An 18687-nucleotide genomic window follows, 5' to 3' on the forward strand; every position below is an offset into this window, starting at 1 on the left:
ACTCGGTGAAGATGCTATGCCGCCCGCTGCCGTCGTCGTTGTTGATATCGGCGATGTCGTGGTTGCCGATGAGGACCGTGTCGTCGTTGTAGTCGCTCAGGTTTTTGAGACCCCCAAACCGAAGAAGATGCGACGAGCGATGATGATGTTGATTATGAAGATGAAGAAGTATGTGCTTTTGGCAAATGGTGTTTTACCCTCAGCTTGGAACCAGATTTCAATGGAGATTATCTGGTCTAGCTGGCCAGGCTACCTTGTGGTTGTCGTCGTCGGTCGTGTCGTGTCGTTCATACATGATGATGCTATTGATGCTGGTGTTACTGAAGCTGAAGCTGACATGACCGTACGAAAAAGCTCCCCAATTTAAACCTTTATTGAATGGACATACATAATGTAGTATGGTGGTCTGTGCTTGTATACGATGGACTTAAATTTTTCGTATTTTATTGGAGATGCCCACTTGATGACGATTAAAAAATGCTTTGACGTTTTGCGCAAGCATTGATCGCTTAGCGTAGCGTCGTCGGCATTGTCGCATCGGTGGTGGTTTTAGGTTTTTAACTTGGGTCATGTGCGTAGCGAAGGTGAGAGATACATTAAATTATCAGATTCTAATATTTATTAGGTTTAACTTTTACAAAAATATAATTTTAAATGCAAAATTCTAAATATTTTGAGGTGAATAAAATAACACAAAATACGTCACTAAAGTCGCATTCGGAATTCAAGGTTGTTTTGTGGTTTTATATCGATTTTATGTACGTAAAAGAAGTCATAGTGATGTACAACTTAAATTATTTAAAACTGTTAAACAAATTATAACGAATTTAACTTTTAATTTGATATTGAGCTACTTAAAGGATGACATAGGTAAGTAAATTCATTACAATAATGTCCACGATACAAATTTCGGACTTCTAAACCTCAAAACCATAAAATTATTCAAAAAACAAACAGTCGTTACTTGTTTAAATAAGCTGATACTTACACATTTTTCTCCATGCACATGCTTATGAAAATGAAACATGAAGGTTCATTGAGTCCACGCCTTTCAATAAAAGGTTTAGTTTTATTATTTAACAATAGGATACGGACTTGGTTGCAGCACCATATCCTTTTCAGTAAATTTTTTATTTTTATTTTAGAGCTTTTGCAAAGTTTTACTTTTACGTAGTCCCATACAAAAATATACAGTGTTAAATCACAAGATCTATGTGGCAAATTGAGATTATACCTTGACGAAAAATCACACGGTCAGAAGCATTTTCAAATAGAGGCCCAACTCTATGGAACAGTAACGTGTTGAAGATGAGGAAGTTTTTTAAAATCAATGGTGTACTATCTTATATTTTAAATTTCGAATATTTTCATATTCTTTTTAATGAATCGCTCAAATCTTCATTTTTTGCTAAAATTTGGAAGAGTTCGTTCATAACACCGATACATAAAAAGGGTAGTAAAAATGAAATAAAAAAAGATAGTCCCATTGCAAAACTGTCCGTCATTACTAAATTATTTGAGTCCATTATTTGTAAAGTCATATCGTTTAATTGTAAGTCTATAATTTGTGACAGTCAACATGATTTTGTTCAAAATAAGTCAACAACAACTTCTTTCATTTCAGTTCTTTTTGTTTAGATTCGTTTAAAAAACGGAAACTAGTTGACTGTGTCTTCACAGACTTTAATAAGGTCTTTGATAAATTGTGCCATGAAACATTAATTTCCTAGCTAAAATGCCAAAGCTTTAACGATAATTTTGTTAGTTGGGTTTCGTCGTACTTATAGATCATTCAGTATAGTTTTTAGCAATGAGCGGTGATCATATTTTTATACCAACTCTGGCGTACCACAAGGTAGCCATTTAGGTCCTTTACTGTTTATTTTGTACTATTATAAAACACTCATCTGTTTTAATTTACGCTGATGACATTACAATTTTCAAACGTATGGACTCACTTGACGACTGTTTACTCCTACAAAATGATCTAAATAGTTTTCGAGAATGGTATTTTATAAATAAGCTTTTACTAAACATGGCGCATGCCCCAACAGTGGAGAAAGATGAAGACACCAAAGACATATTCTTCGAGCTCTTGGACAAGACATATGAGCAGAGTAGTGCCCTGGCTATGACATTAGGAGATTTTAATGCCAAGCTAGGAAGAGAAGACATCTTTGGTGGCATAATCGGGAGATACAGCCTGCACGATACTACCTCCGACGACGGATTCAGGCTGGTAGATTTCGTTGCGGGGCGAGACGTTCTGGTAGCTAGTACGCAGTTCACGCATCTTAATATCCACAAGGGGACATGGAAATCTTCTGATCAATAAACCGTCAACCAGATTGACCACATTGCGATCGACGCACGATCTTTCTCAAGTATCCAGGATATCCGAACATTCCGAAAGGCCAACATTCACTCGGACCACTACCTCGTTGTAGCCAAGTTACGGCTACGGATATCCCGATCCAAGCCAAAACAAGGTAGTACTGTGAGAAGATTCAACGTTAGACGGCTACAATCGCAAGAGACTGCCACGTCCTTTTCTGATCGAGTCTCTGACAACCTCTTAAGGAGTCTTATGCTTCCTGCATTAAGCACTGAAAACCAGTGGCAAATGTTCAGATAATTGAACTAGAGCTTCCGTTTGGAGTCACATTACGTTTCATTAAGTTCTTTTCCTTATGATAGTAAAGCGAAACGTGAGGTCGAAGCTTTATTGTGATAGCATTCATTGAATTCCTATGGCTGAATTCGTTAACGTCAGTTGAAGCCGAAGCTGAAGCGTGTTTGTGATTCAGCCATTATATTCTTAAACTTCTTTATATATCATTTGTAAGACCAATATTGGAATACGGCTGCATAATATGGGTTCCTTTTTATTCGGCCCATATAAACAGAATAGAAGGAGTACGAAGAAGATTCATGCGCTTCTGACTCCGTTTCTTCACATAGTCTCATAGGCTCGGACTTCCACCGTACAATCATAGGCTTACGCTCATAAATCTTCCATTGCTTTCTAAACACACAGAGTATATTCAGCTATGCTTTATTATAAAATTAATCAATGAGTCATTCACATCACCATAAATTTTGGAACAATTCAACTTTATTTATAGCCGTTCAAGTATTAGAAGACAAATTCCAGATCGAACTATGGTAAAAACAGTCCCCTCAACCAATTGATTTCAGTTTACAACAAGTCTTACTTTTTGGTATATTCCGTAAGCGATAATTTGAAAAGTAAAACATTTAAAGTAAATTTGTTCAATACTTCTGTTTATTAAATAACTTAAATGTGTCAATAAATAAATAAATAGCTTAAGATTCAGTAGAATTAACTTAAACGTGTCCATTATACGAAAAACTATTTTAAATTAATAGTTCTTTTTTCAATGCTATTATTTATTTCACGGAAGCTCATAAACTTTATAAAATGTTCAATTTTTTGTATAGTGAGAAATCGATTGGTTCTGAAAAATTTTTGGGAATATCAAAATTCGAAACAGGTCATAGTTTATAGTTTTTTTTTAAATTTTGTGCCTTATGTGGAAGGAACTTTACGCTGTCAACCATTCCAATGACCAAATAGCATTAATTAGAAATTACCAAAAATTACAAGCAATTCGCATACAATTTGACTTCTTGAACTGCCATTTAAGTCGTTCTTGTGCGTTTAATATCAGATGACAAAGAAAAGGATCATAGATCTCAACCAAGTTTTACAAATATCAAATCCAAGTGTTTTAATTTTTACATAATGCTGATGTCAGAGTGGGTACAATTTGTAATTTTATGGTTCCATAAAACACTCTATGCAGGTTACCAAGTCTGTGTTTTTGAATATTCATTTGGATTTAGTTTATCATTTAGCATGGGAGCCAACTACCTCGTTTGGCCCAACCCTTGCTACTCCAATGGTTTTGTTGTTGGCGGTGATCGTGATCGTGATGGTCTCAGAGTTTAATGTTAAGGTAGGCTTTGTCAGACGTTGAGACATGGAACTTAAAACTACAGCACATCACTGGACTGGAGAGCTTTTCTTGTTCACATGAATTAAATACCAACAAAATGTGGAATTCAACATCTTCTTCATCTTTTTTTTTTGTTCATATTCTCATAGCTCAAGCTGAAATTGTTAACCTGTTTAGCAGTGGCAAATTGGGTTGTTACTGTTTTGGTGGATTATTTGTTGGGGCTATAAGTGTATGACCTCTGGATCATTTTGAATTCAAGCATATAATGTGTGTGTGGGAAAATTGCACATTGCAAAAGTTTTAATAATGACCAGGGCGATTGATTGCACCTGTATGCATATTTTGTATATATGTGTATTTTAGCAATTGGAAGGCGTACCTGTACTAAACAAACTCGTACTAGACATAACCAAGTTCCATTTATGGCAGCAAAGCTCTCGAAGAAGAAAAAAAGATCCAACAGAAAATAAATACCATATTTTTATCTGGTAGTTTATGTAAAGAACAGAAGTGATTTGCGATGGCTGTAAGTTATGTTGCTGGTATATGTGATTGTCATTGTGCCTATTAAGTTTGTTATTATGAGTGATTTAAACAATTTGTTTACTTCAAATTGATTCTTGTTTTTTTTTCTATGAGTATATTCACACAAAGTTTTGAGCAATTAATTATCCATGTTTTTTGTTCAATTATTTGGACTATGCAGAAAATATGCAGCTTTTTTTCAAAAAGAAGATTTAATACAAAGAAGCAGAATTTTGAGTCAAATGTCATAGGTTGATAAAAAACGAAACCAGACTTACTATTGGGAAGGATTAAGCTTTGTCTTTTTTGGCTTTCTTTATAAAATGTTAAATTTACTTCAGCTTTGTTGGATTTACTAATATGCAATAAGTAATAATACAAAATTTAATAAATTAGAAATAAATTCACACCAACAAAAAAGAGCTGGAAAATGAACTGATATTCTTGACTTTTTTACGATAATTGCACTTATGTTGTATTTAAAAATAATCGAAAAGTAAAAATGGATAATATTTTTGAAATGTTAAATGAGTTATTACAAAATGTCAAAAACGTCATTTTTGTTGTAAATACACAATTATTTTTCGTTGTAAAAATATTCGAGTGAAAATAATTCATTTGATTATTAACAAAAAAACTGTGAGCTGTTTTTTTTTAGATTCGAATCAAAACTTGTTTATGACCTCAAGCCGAGCGCAAGATGTCAAAAGTGTGAAAAATTTCGAAAATTTCGCGGTTCTAAATTGAATACAAATTGAGCCTTAATTAAACGTAACGGTTTTCAGAATGCGGTTGTTTAGCTAAAATACGTTTAATCTCGAGTTAATTCTAAAATAAAAGAAATGAAGTATACCATAACTCCTACGACAAAAGATTGGACCAACAAAAGAAAAAAATGGTATGGGTTCTCAAGTAGCACACTGGTGCATATTTTGGTGTAAGTTCAATAATTTTGGTGCAAAACTGAGAAAATTGAAAAAACATTTAATATTTTGGTGTATTTTTCAAAATGTGCCGGTAATCAAAATACACCATTGACTTTTCTGTGCAAAATTTTACCATTTTTTTAAAATTCGGTGTACAAAATAAACTGATTCTTAGATGTTTTTATAATACACCATTAATGGTGCATAAAGTTATTCGATTCTGAAACAAACCAAAGTTGTATATTTTGTACACTATATTTAGTAGATAAAATACACTATCTGAAATGGCAATTATATTTTGGTGGAAGATTTAAACCCCGTGGAAATTAAATACACTGAACTAAATGGTGTGAAAAACAAATATGAAAATATTATTGAACTTAGACTGAATATATTCAGTCTCCATTGAATTGTTAACGTGCTCACACTACAATTATTGATAATTTACAAAAATGAGTAGCTCAAAATTAAACAATTATTTGAAGTGTTATCCTGAAAGAATATCCTGCTGAGCATTTTAAATGCAAACTTATTTGTTTACATTCATATCATATGGAATGTAGACAAAATAAACAATCTTTTAACGCTAAAAAAGGCGTCTTTTTCCCTTTAATTCACACATTATAATGTTTTATACATTTAGTTGACATTTAGCTATATTTTTTTCACTAAAAAAAAAGTTATTTGAAATATAATATATGTTGTAAAGAAAGATCATCTCGTGCATTGTTTATTTTTTTACAGAGAGTTTGGTGTACCTTAAACACACTCATTAGTTTGGTATAGACAAAAACACCACACATAACGATGGGTGTAATTAATACACTATTTTGATAGAATATACTTAATTGAATACACCACACAGGGAAGAGGTGTAATTTATACTCTTTTTTGGTGAAATATGTACACAACAAAGAGAATGGGTCTAATAAATACATTATTTTGGTAGAATTTGCACCATTCCATACACCGGCAAAATTGAGCGATGCTAGTTAGTGGGAGCCGTGTCGAATGTTGCTACCTAAAGCTTAAAATTAAAACTTAAAAATTACTAACGCAGTTACATACGTACCTTAATATAAATAAATATTTTTCTACTTCATATGTCTCTAAATATTAATAAATATTTTTACTTCTTATGAACCAATTTTGTTTTTGTTTTGAATGAATTTTTAGACATTTCCTACACCATTTAGAATACATTATACATAGCGAAAAATATTCCTGTATATATTTTACACAATGGTGCATTTTTTTCATTTCTCCTTTGACTTGGTGACTTTCTATACCATTTTCTCAAATTGATACACATCAGTGAATATTTTGCACAGTTTTCAGCAAAATAAATGTACCGAAAATAGAAGATGGCATATAATTGTCTCAAGTGGTGTATTTTTTTCTTGTTTTTCTAAATTAGTGCATTTTATTCTCTAGATTCACGAATCAGTGTATTTTTTACACGGCAGCCATATTTTTCAAAAAATATTAAGGTAAACATGAGATTCCACTGGCCGCCATCTTCAAATTGAAGACTATTATTAATTTTTTTATTATATATTTCGAGTGAATAATTCCCCTTTTTTGGTATTTCCGACTCTTTTTCAACAGCACGTATTTAAAAAAAATAAGAACAACAAAAAAACTATGAATTTTGAAAAATTAATTTTCACGAATCCATTTAGAAAGCTTTAGTTAAGTAAAATTATTAAGGCGCTCGATTTTTAGATGGGGTAGGTCCGAAAATCAGTCGACAGAATGTACTTCGTTTTGAAATGAGACACTCAAATTCATATTAATTACTGATTTTATTGCGCACATATTATGTATTAGAATCATAGAAAGATTGGATTTCTTTTATATACATTTTCCATCAGGAAATAAATCATGGTGTAAATTTTAATTCATCAATCTAGTTTCCGATAAAAGAAATAAACTTCGGTGTATATTTTGTTTCAAAATGAATTCTGAGTTTTGGATTTTTTACACTAATGGTATATTTAATCCATCACATCATAGTGTATTTTTCACGCTCTCGGGAAAGATTTTCCATCAAAAGTGGAGTAAATTGTATACCATTGAGGTGTAAGAATTGAGCATATTTTAAGAACATAATATACACCTCTGGCGTATTATTTATTCTAGTTACCAGAACAATTTGCATACCACTAGTACAATTTAAATACCAAAATTCGGTTTACTTTTTGCACAGCTGGTGCAATTTTAAACGGTGACGCGGTATAATTTACACTGAATCGAAATGAAATGTTCAAATATTGCACCAAAAAGTGGTGTATTTTTTATATTCAAAATGTATATCACGAAAGTGTAAAATATACCCCAAATATTTTGGTGTATTTTGGAATTTTGTGCTACTTGAGTTGGGGTGTCTATATCCTCCCAGTTAGTTGGGAGGGGTAATTTTTCAGAAAAACGAGTTGACACCTAAAATCCTTCAACAACACCATTTACATTTATTATGATTGTATTTCGGATAGTATTGGGCATAGAGAGACGTGACGTGGCTCAAATTAAAGAAAATCGAAATAAGAGAGTATATTTATAAGGAAAAAAGTAGCCCATTAGGGATAAAACAGGCTATATCTAAAAAATAAACTAACAGTTTAGCTTATTTGTCTAGTTTTTGTTGTATTTTTATTTTCAGTATTATCTAAGTTGAGTTGTAAAGACTAAGTCAAGATCATATCGCATTAAATTCAAAATGATAAGTCACCAAATTGCAAATACTAACAAAATTATGTTTCTCTTTACAAAAACTTCCTATCAAAAAGAAAATCTAGCTTCTTTAAATATTTATTTTAAGTTTCTTCACTTGGGACTATTTTTAGACGACTAGTTTTGAAGTTTCACTAATTTCTTTTAAATTTGCGTAAATCTTTTCGACCATCAGTTTCAAACAATGTTTACTACTCAAAAATCAAAATAAGTATTCCCAAAGGAATCCAATGTAAACACCGTCCTCGAGGTATGAACATTTAAGTTTAAATTGGCGACATGTTAACAATTCCAAATAACACATTTTCAAGTTCGCGTATCAGCTCTTTTGTTTCATTATAACTTTTGTGTGTATACAAACAACTAAATGATAAAAAAGATAATTTTGCTCAATGGAATTTGCCAATGTGTCAACATTAAAATAATTTCATATAAGTTTGGTGTTAAAAAAAATGTCTAAGTTGAATAATTACAGAAACTATTGTGAAATAAAGGTCAAGCTAAACATTTCAAAATGAGTTTTAAGAGTTTTAAAAGGATCTTTAGTAACTGACGTAGATAATACAAAAATTATTTCTTAGTTATTATTTTTTTTTTATAAAAATATAGTTTTAAGTAGAAAACATTTACATTTGACAAGGTTTAAAGAATAAATGCAATTTAATTTTTGAAACCCGTATCTTTGATATCTGATATTTATTTATTTGTATGTCAGCTGTTCATCCAGTAAAACTTTTAAATAGTACAGGATATAAAACATTGATTTGAGGTTCAATTAACAAAAGTTATATTTACAAATTTGTGAAACCAAAGTCAACAAAAAAATTGTTAAAATTAATTATACATTTAAAATGGACTAAAATTAAGAATTAAAAATGTTAGAATGCAACAAAAAAAACAACTTTTTAATTAAAAGTTAAATAAAATTAAAAAAGATTAATTTAAAAGTATGTTCAATCAAGTTCGAGAAATATTCAAAACAAATTGCTTGAAATTTTCTGTTTGTGATCCTAGATTTTCATATGACTGGGAAGGTTATACCACAAACACGTAAAGGTGGACGAGCGCAATAAAATGGAACGGCTAGAAACACAAACATTAAATCTGTTACATAGATAAATTGGAGTCTTTTTAACAATTAATTTGAAGAGTAAAATACAACAAAGATATTTAAAGAAAGCTACCAGATCGCAATTGAAAAGCTGAAGAGCTTAAAAAGAGTCATGATCGAACTTACGTATAGGTTAAAAAGAAACCGAGCTATTGCATTAAATGCCATCTTAAGTTTGTGAGCTCATTGAGAATCAAGATCAGAAAACAGCTTACACCCATATGTTATTATAGGTAGGACAAGTGCTTTTACCAACTTTAATTTAATATGGGTAGGTAGTACGGATCTAATAACAAATAGAAAACTGTAAAGGTCTAAGGACCGATCCTTGAGGAACACCCTTATTAACAGGGAGGAACGAGGACATTCTACCATTACAAGACACGGCTTAATACGATTGGTCAAATATGAGTAAATAAGTTGTTTTAGTTGTGTCAGAGAAGCTAAGTAGGGTCGTCAATTTATCACAGAGAAGATTATGGCTTACACAGTCAAATGCTTTTGAAAAGTCAAGTAAGGCTATCACAGTTGTAAATTTATTATCTAAAGCATGTCTGATGTCATAAGATAGGTTGAGTAAAGCAGAAACACAACTATTTCCAGACTAAAATCCAGATAGATAGATAGATGATAGGTACTTGCATACTTTATTATTCAAAAGCAACCATAAACTTTATACGTTCATTTCCCTATAAACACAAATTATTTCTTCGAAAACAGAATTTTGAAAATAAAGAAACCACAAAAATATACAAGCGGACATTCCAATATAACACATTAAGGATACGAATAAGTAAAATAAAAAATCTTCAGAATGAAACATACAAAAATGAAGAACCAACAAAACTAACCAAAAAGCTCTTCATTTCAAGTTTAATAATGTTTCAATAATTTAACTTTAAATAAATTATATAAAAAAATCAATTTTTATTGTTATTTTTTCTAACAAATACTAAAACGAGAAATATTATAACGATTTGTGTATTTCCCAAATGAGAAATAAAACCAATCAATATAATCGTTAAGCTTATAGACTAACCCTATAATTTTTAGCTTCTCAAAAAAAAAAAACAATAACTAAGCAGACATTTTCGCATATTATTGACGCACACGCATGACTTTTTTTTTTAAATGTATGTTTGTGCGAAACAATACTAGTTTTTGTTTTCATAAATAATTCATTAATATATAGCAGAGCATTTGACAAGCATTTGTTGCAAGTCGAAGTTGAAGTCGTCTTCGATGTCGTTGTTCTGAAGGGCCAACAAGTCTTGTGGTTAACTACTTTGATTTAAATTTAAATCTAATCAAATTTTTGTATGTTTTAAATTTGAAAAAAAACACATCTCCGCCCAAGGTAGCTTGCTTTTTTTCTATAAAAAAAAATCATAGGCCTTTGTTTTTTAAACCACTTGAAGGCTATGAACTAATTAAATTTTATAGATCAAGCTGTTTTGTTTTTTGGAAGGTGTTTTGTATTAACTCAACCATAAAATGGCCACAATTTCAAACAAATATTAACAAACAAAAAAAAAACAATTTTAAATGAATGTAGAATTATAAAATAACTCCTTTTTTCACAGTATTGTTAAATAAAATTCGCATATGAATTAATTAGTTATTTGTTTGTAAAACGTTTCTGGATGCAAAAAATGTTTAAGAAAGAGTGTGGGCTTTTGTTTTTCGAATTTCTTGATGTGTGTTCCAATGTCCCTCTGTCAATGTCATATTTATTCAGTCTATCAAAAATATGAATCAGTAACATTTTATTTTAATTCATGATGAAATATGTATTTATGGAAATGTTTGGTCTTAAGATAGTCAGTCTTAAAATAGTGAGATGATGCAGTGAATATTGCAAATCCACATTTAATACATAAAGATTTTTTTTTGGAAGTGAAATATGAATTTTAAATTCTAATATTATGTATTCAGCATTATGCTGCCATTCCTAGTGCCTAAAATTCTGAGAAGAATAAAATAATATGTCTTAAACTGTGAATTAACGAAATGGCCATTTTGATGTTTTTCTCTTTATTCCAAAAGAGATTATTCTAAAGGATGTTTTATAATAATCTCATCATCAAATGCAAGTTGCATCTTCGATATTCAAAACTTCAACAGCTAAAAGGCAAAATATTTAATATTATCTTTATCGCTATCCAAGACGAAATTTACGCTGATTCAACACACCAAATAAATAGTCCAAGGTCGCTAAACTCTGCAACGGAGTGTGTGGAACGAAGTGCTAATTGTTAGAAATCACGCATACAAATAAAAGCTATAAAATAATGATAATTTTTTAATAAATTTTTGTTTATAAATAGACATCATTTTTGCAATTGAGACTGAAAGTGATGAATATTGCATAATTCTTGTTTAGAATGCAAAAATATACAAATTAAGTTTTCTCTTTCTCATAAAAGAAATGAAAAGAATAAAGAGTATAAGGAAACAAAGCCTTGTGACTTATAATTCTGTTTGTTTTATATTTGTATGTTATGGCAAAAAATGTAAAGAATACATTTCGAAAGCAAGAGTTTTTCTACCAATGACAAAATGTCAAAAAAAGAAGAAAATTCTTCAAACAAACATTCAATTTATATGACCAAAAGGGTTAATCATTAGCCCAGGAGGTTAATTAGCTGCCTAAGAGGTTATTTATTAGTAGCCTAGGGAGTTAAGTAGCATCCTAAGTGGTTAATTAGTAGTAAGCCTATGTTGGCTTCAATGTTTAAAAACTGGTTATAAAAATAATATTAGTAGAGGGTTGTAAAAGGTTTCAATTTGATATTAAAAAATGAGTAAATTTCAAAATCTGTTTTTAAGCTATTAAATTGATTACATAACATTGGCATATTCCTAATAGAAGGGCGCAGAATTGAGTGAAAAATCATTTTGCCCTTAGTCGGTGTGCTGTGTATATGGAACTGGGAAAAGGGGACGGGTTCTTATTGCTAGCAAAGCCGGACAGACAATAATGCCAGTGATAGTTTGCTATACCAACTTTTTGTAGATGGATCAATTATTATAAAAAGTCTTCGTAAGTGTGGAAAATAAAGGGAACGTGATGAGACCAAGGCAAAAGTAAGAAAATGTTAAGTCAGTTTAATTCTTTGTGTTAGCCTAATGTGGATGACTGACCAAATTTGACTAGCATATTCAAAGATGGGCCATTTTTAAGTAGTATAAAAGGTTTTTCAATTTGGGTAAAAATAAATGTTGGCACCCCTTGGCGGGGTGTTTTGGTTACAACTGTCCAATCTTCTGTTTATAATTCGATTGTTTATGCCAAATCATCATGGCAAGTAACACGATTGAACAGCACGTATTCAAATGATAAGACTTTATTATCAAAATCAGAGTTCGTTAACGCAAACGTTGCGCCCATTTTGGGATAGACGTGGTGGCCGTTCACAGTCGATTCTTCAACGTTTGGTGGCCCAATTTGAGACAATTGGTTCAGTCAACAATCAGCCAACACCCGTCTGGAAGAGGACCCCAATTTTGGAGATCATCTATAGTGACTTGTCGCATTTTTGGATGAATGGCTGTGTTAACAAGCAAAATTGCTGTATATGGCACGGCTCCAACCCACGCGAGGTTTACAAGGTGATAATCCATCCTCAAAAAGTTTCGGTTTGGTGTGGACTTTGGTCCGGCGCGGCGTAATTGGTCCGTAATTTTTTGAAAACGACGTTAGTGAGGCGTCAACAGCCCATCGCTCAAATTCAGCCGGATCTATGCGGAAGAGTCATTGAGAATTGGAGCACTCAAATCCGTACCACCGTAAGAAGCCGAAGCGGGCATTTGAATGGAATGGAATGAAAGCGGGCAATACTCCCCACATAATAGCATACTTACTTACTTACTTAGGTCCTCAGACCTATTAAGTCCGTTGGGAAATCCTTAAGGGGCATATGGCCTCTACTACGCCTACGCGCCATCGTTTACGGTTTCCGAAGATGTGTTTCAGCTCCCTTCAACTCTTCAATCCTTACTCCTTCGTATTATAAATTCTATAGGTTCCTGACCTGTCCTCCTATGATGGACCTCATTTGATATACAGTTTGGCCACAAAACGCTTAGGATGTTACGAAGACATTTATTCACGAAGGTTTCATGTTATGGCTGAAGTAACCTTCTAAGTGTTGCACCCATAAAGAACCACAGGTTCGAAATTTGTGCGAAACAGTCGTAACTTTTATTCCTCCAAATTTTTAACAGCATACCGAACTCCGCTTTTGCGTCAGATGACGTCTTGTTCGGCTCCGCCCTCGATGAAAACGATACTTTCAAGGTATTGAAAGCTCTCCACTTTTTCCACAGGTTGCGAGAAAAGATTTATTTGAGAGGATGGTCGGGTTCCGAGGCTGATCCTTTTTTTTCGTTGCCGGAATTAATTTTCAGCCCCACAACTTCTGCTTCTCTCTCCACACTTGTTGTTATTTGTTGGAGATCCATGAGAGTAAGCAAACATCGTCCATCCATGTACTGTAATGCTGATTGTTCTCATTCCTTGTGACAGGTGGTCCCTAAATTGTTGACGGGCCATGGGATCTAGCGATGTTGAATTTGGGGGCTCGTGTTGTTCCGTTGGATCTTCGAACTGTAGCTGTACGCAATCTTAGGGTAGCTTTCATTAAGTGGTGGTCACAGGCAAGTCCCATATCGGAGCCTCTTTTGTTTCGTACATTCAAGAGACTGTGTCTAAAGCGTCGACCTATCGCGACGATGGGGCTCCCACAAAATAAGGCTTCTGTGTGCCGTTTTTGTAAGGAGTAACCCAACTCAATCCTCTCGAGCGTTTCCTGGATCGTAACCAGAGTAGAGCAGTACAGTGTTACGTGTCGGTGACTTGTATTTGCCCGATCCCAACCATTGCACTTTGCTTAACCCTAAGATATCTATCCTGTACCGCATAAATTCTCTCTCTCATTGGAGGAATCTGGCATTGTGCGGGCCTTCGCTTTCTACGTGCAGAAGCGTAATCACATTCCAGAAACCAATATTCAATCATTTTTCAAAAAAAAAAAAAAAAATTACCAATCTTTGTCCGGGTACAATAGCCAAAAGTCGTGAACGATTTATCATTAACTATCCGAGGCGTAATTTCGGTTTATGTAGCGGGATGGTGTTCAGTCACGTAGAGTGCTAATCTCCGTAACCTATCCTGATTCCTGAAGAGTCAGGAAACTTCGCCCTTGCAATTTTTGGTAACTTATGTATATTGGGCGCATTAAAGGAATGATAGGTTCGAGAAAATGCAGATAACAGTTTACGAAAGAAGAACAATATATTCAAATGCTGTAACAGTAATCGTAGCCGTAATAAATGAAATATCCTTATTTTTTAATAAGTAAGGTCCAATCACACTACCAGCTAAAAAATTATACCAAACAATGACACGTAGAGGAGTGTTTGTTTTTATTTTTAAGTAGTCATCTTCAGTGGAGATTATTCGATGAAAATAAGAGTTATTATAATACATTTCAGAAAACCAATCAGCGAAAATACGACATTGTGGGTGATCTAGCTTCCTTTCTTTTTTTTGTCAACAAATTATAGCTTTAAAAGTCACAGCTGTCCAAACAGTGAGCTACTTAAAACAAAGCCTCTAATGGAAAGCCCTTTAAAATATTTAATACCATCTAAATTAAACAATTTTTAGCAAAAATCGAGACTTATACGGAAATTCACTTATAGACAGTTTAATAAAAAGTTTTCAATTTTAATGACATTACACTTCTTAAAATTCAAGAAAATATTGTACTATCATGTTTCATATTACATAATTTTATTTAAAGCTTAAACTAAAGCTTAAACTAAGCCAATCGAATATTTAAAGTGGATACATAATGGTTGGCACATTCTCATATTAAAAAAAGTTCCTTATTAATATAAGTTTGATTTTTTAAGGTCATTACAATATATTTCCCACATTTATAGCGCTATTAATAATTTTTCTTGTTTTTTTTTGTATGCGTATCTATATTATTTTTGAAAAACAAATCTTACGATTAACCTTTAAAGAAAATTAACAATAATTTTAAATCTTAATTAAAACAACTCTTTTTACACTACATGGGCGATTGTTTATGTTGAACTATAATAATAAATTTTGAAAAAAAAATATCCACAAGTTTCTTCTGACATCAAATTGTTGATTTGAATTATTAGAGATCAAACGATGATGGCAATGGACCTCCGTATATAAATTTATATTAATAATAATTAACTCAATTAAGAAGTTATAAAATGTCATTTAAATCATTTATAGTCTTTAATCAAAATACATACAAATATTACATACTATAATCGATTGGCTAAGAGTATATGTATAAGAAATACACACTCGAATGTTATATTTGTTTGGTAGAAACTCGGAAGAATTTTTAATTAAACTGAGAGTGTTGTCATTAAAAAGGAATTAATACCATACGAGTTTTAAGAAAACGAATTCTTAAAATAAAACAATTAAAATAATTCTCAATCAAAATTCTACCTTTGATGAATGAATTGATTATATTAAATGAAGCTGTGGTCTTTAAAGGGTTTCCATTAAGGATGGTTGGATTTTAAAATGTTATAAAAGAAGCTGAAAGTATTATCAGTTGGTGAATTCGTGTTAAGTTCTAGAGACACTATTTTTGTTATTTTATTCGCTAGAGCTGAATTTGCGTGAAAGACAGGCATTGTTTTTGTATTCAATGGTTTTGCACGTTATAAAAAGATTAAAAAAGGCCAAATGGCATAAGATGGTTATTCTGGTTCAGAGTTAGGATTGATGATTACAAAAACTCAATTATAATTACTTTTAATTAAAATCTACATACACTTTTCTAGTTCCTTAAAAATGAAGTTAAATAATTTCAATTACCAATCAAATGCATTAAAAAAGTTTCAATTTTTTGTAATGATAAAATAGTAGTAGTAATTGCTTTTTCCAGTTATCATCATAGAAAAGTTAAATTAAATAATAATAATTTACATTTTACGCGATATTACAAGAATTATTTCTTTATTTATTTGTATTCATTCAATTGCATTCAATTTAAAAGTAATTCTTCTCTATTCACAATTTTCAATTACTTTTAATTAGAAAGTGTATTGTTTTTAATTAAAACTACAAGTAATCAAAACATATATTTTTTAATTAAAATTACAAGTAATTAAAGTGTAATTTTTTCAATTGTAATTACTTGTATTCTTAGTGAAAAAAGGTCAATTACTTATAACTTGTAATTGAAATGGAAATTGAAATTAATTACTAAAAGTAATCATAATTTCTCTGCTTGAATTAACCGATTAGTTTTAGTCTAAATGGTGCTACTTGTACTTAGTACTTGATTGGGTAGTGCTCCAAATTTTTCAAGATATTGGCAAATTTTACTTATGTTTCTCGCCTTTATTTTTTCAGAGATCACAGCTTAACCGGAATTGGAATCTTAAAAATAGCAATATATAAATATGAGAGTATCAGAAGTTTTGTGGGTGTATGAGTCGTATAGAAAAATGTTGTTCTTAAAATTAGCATACTGTAAAATATTCACATAACTTGAGTAGTTTACCTTTTAATGAGTTAAGCTGCTGAGCACGCATGTTTTTCGTATATTTAAAAATTCGATCTCATACCACACAAAATAAATGAAAGGAATACAGGTTTTTCAACAAAATCAAAAAAAGCTATTGTTTTAAACTAAGATCATTGACAGGCATACATTTGTGCCTATATCATAAATTAATAGAAATAAAATCAAAGTTAATTTAATAATATTAAGATAAATTGGCTAAAATTTTGCAATTTCGCATTAAAACAACACTGAATAGAACTTAATTTGTCAAGGTTATAGTTGAAGAATTAAAAACAAAACTTAAATTCTGGAAATAGAATATGAGCTTAACAATTAGTTTCCATACGAAATCTATATGATTTTCTGGTTGGTTCTAAATCGAATTCAAAACTAAATTCCTTTCGTTTTCAGGGTAATGAACCCTCTTATGTTTGAATTTAAATAAGCAGCCTGGTACGAACTTAAGCCTACACTCAAAATAGGCATTTTTGCAAATCCTAAAAAGAAATAAAGATCTAAATTATGTAATCATAAAAACCATTTTTGGTTTCTTTGAATGCATAAATAATTTTTAGTTTTTTAAGACAAGAAATATGTGTTGGTTAAGTGAAGAAATTTTATGGTTTGACTATTTTTAAACCTTGTTTTATAGGTACCCATATAGATAATATGTAAATGGAATGCAATAAAAATGTAATCAATCTTTGTATACTTTTTTTTATTCTTAGCTGCCTCCTAACGTGAACCATAAAGCTTCCTTGCGATAACCTATAATGTAGATGAAATGAAATTATATAAGCTAGAGCCCTGGTAGGTATAAGCCTTAAAGCATTGTTTCGTACATTTATGTATTGTATAGTGTTTTTAAATTATTGTACATTCTTGCCGCTAAATAGTGTAAATTTCGTAATCCAATTCGTCCTCTTTTCAAAAACACATTTACAATTATTTATTTCTTTAGTTGTTTAAGTTTGTGAATTAACATTTAATAGGTATTTTGACTTATTTATTTTTATGGAAAGGTTTTATTTTTGTAGTAATGTTTCTTATAAAATCTCGTTAAAAATTTAATTTTGAAATTAATGGAAATAACTTGTTTTCTAAAAACCTAAAGTAATAAATTAATAATTAAATAAACATAAACAATTTGAACAGCAAAATAAAAAAAAGAAGGTTTATAATTTTGTATAACAGCTAGTTTTTTTACTTGTAATACTGGATATTCAAAAGATCTTAGTGACATGTTTTAATAATAATAACATTCCATTTGACACAAATTGAACTGTCCAATGGACGAAAATAATATGGGCTTAAATTCAAATGAACAATATGAACGTGAAAGACATTTGCATTCTACAAAACGGAAAGTTTCTTGTGTCACACAACTTGTATGCCAGATGTTAACAAGTGTCAAAAACGTCATTTTTGGTAGTGTAGACATTTTCTAAAAGTAATATAATTTTTTATCTTAGTGTATTTGAGCTGAAAAATAATTTTATTTAGTCCTGTAGATTTCTTTCTTAACAAAATTTGTAGTTGAATTTCTTTGTTATTCTTTTCCACGTTGTAGTGTTCGATTCTTAAGATATTTGAGGCCTACCAATGTTATTTTTTTTTAAATTTTATATTTTTGTATGTTTTTATGTGTGCTATGTTATGTTTTTTTTGTATCTAAGAGTATTTTATTCAAAAAAATTAGGTTTCGGGGTAATTCTGGCAAGGTCCCACGAAAGGTTATTCTTTTTTTGATATCATTTACACTGTTCAAAAATTGTAAACCCAAAAACTGAAATTTCAACACAAAAGCTTGGATTACTTGTAAATTTGTATGCTCA

The sequence above is a fragment of the Eupeodes corollae genome, chromosome 2, assembly GCF_945859685.1.
Source record: "Eupeodes corollae chromosome 2, idEupCoro1.1, whole genome shotgun sequence".
NCBI lineage: Eukaryota > Metazoa > Arthropoda > Insecta > Diptera > Syrphidae > Eupeodes > Eupeodes corollae.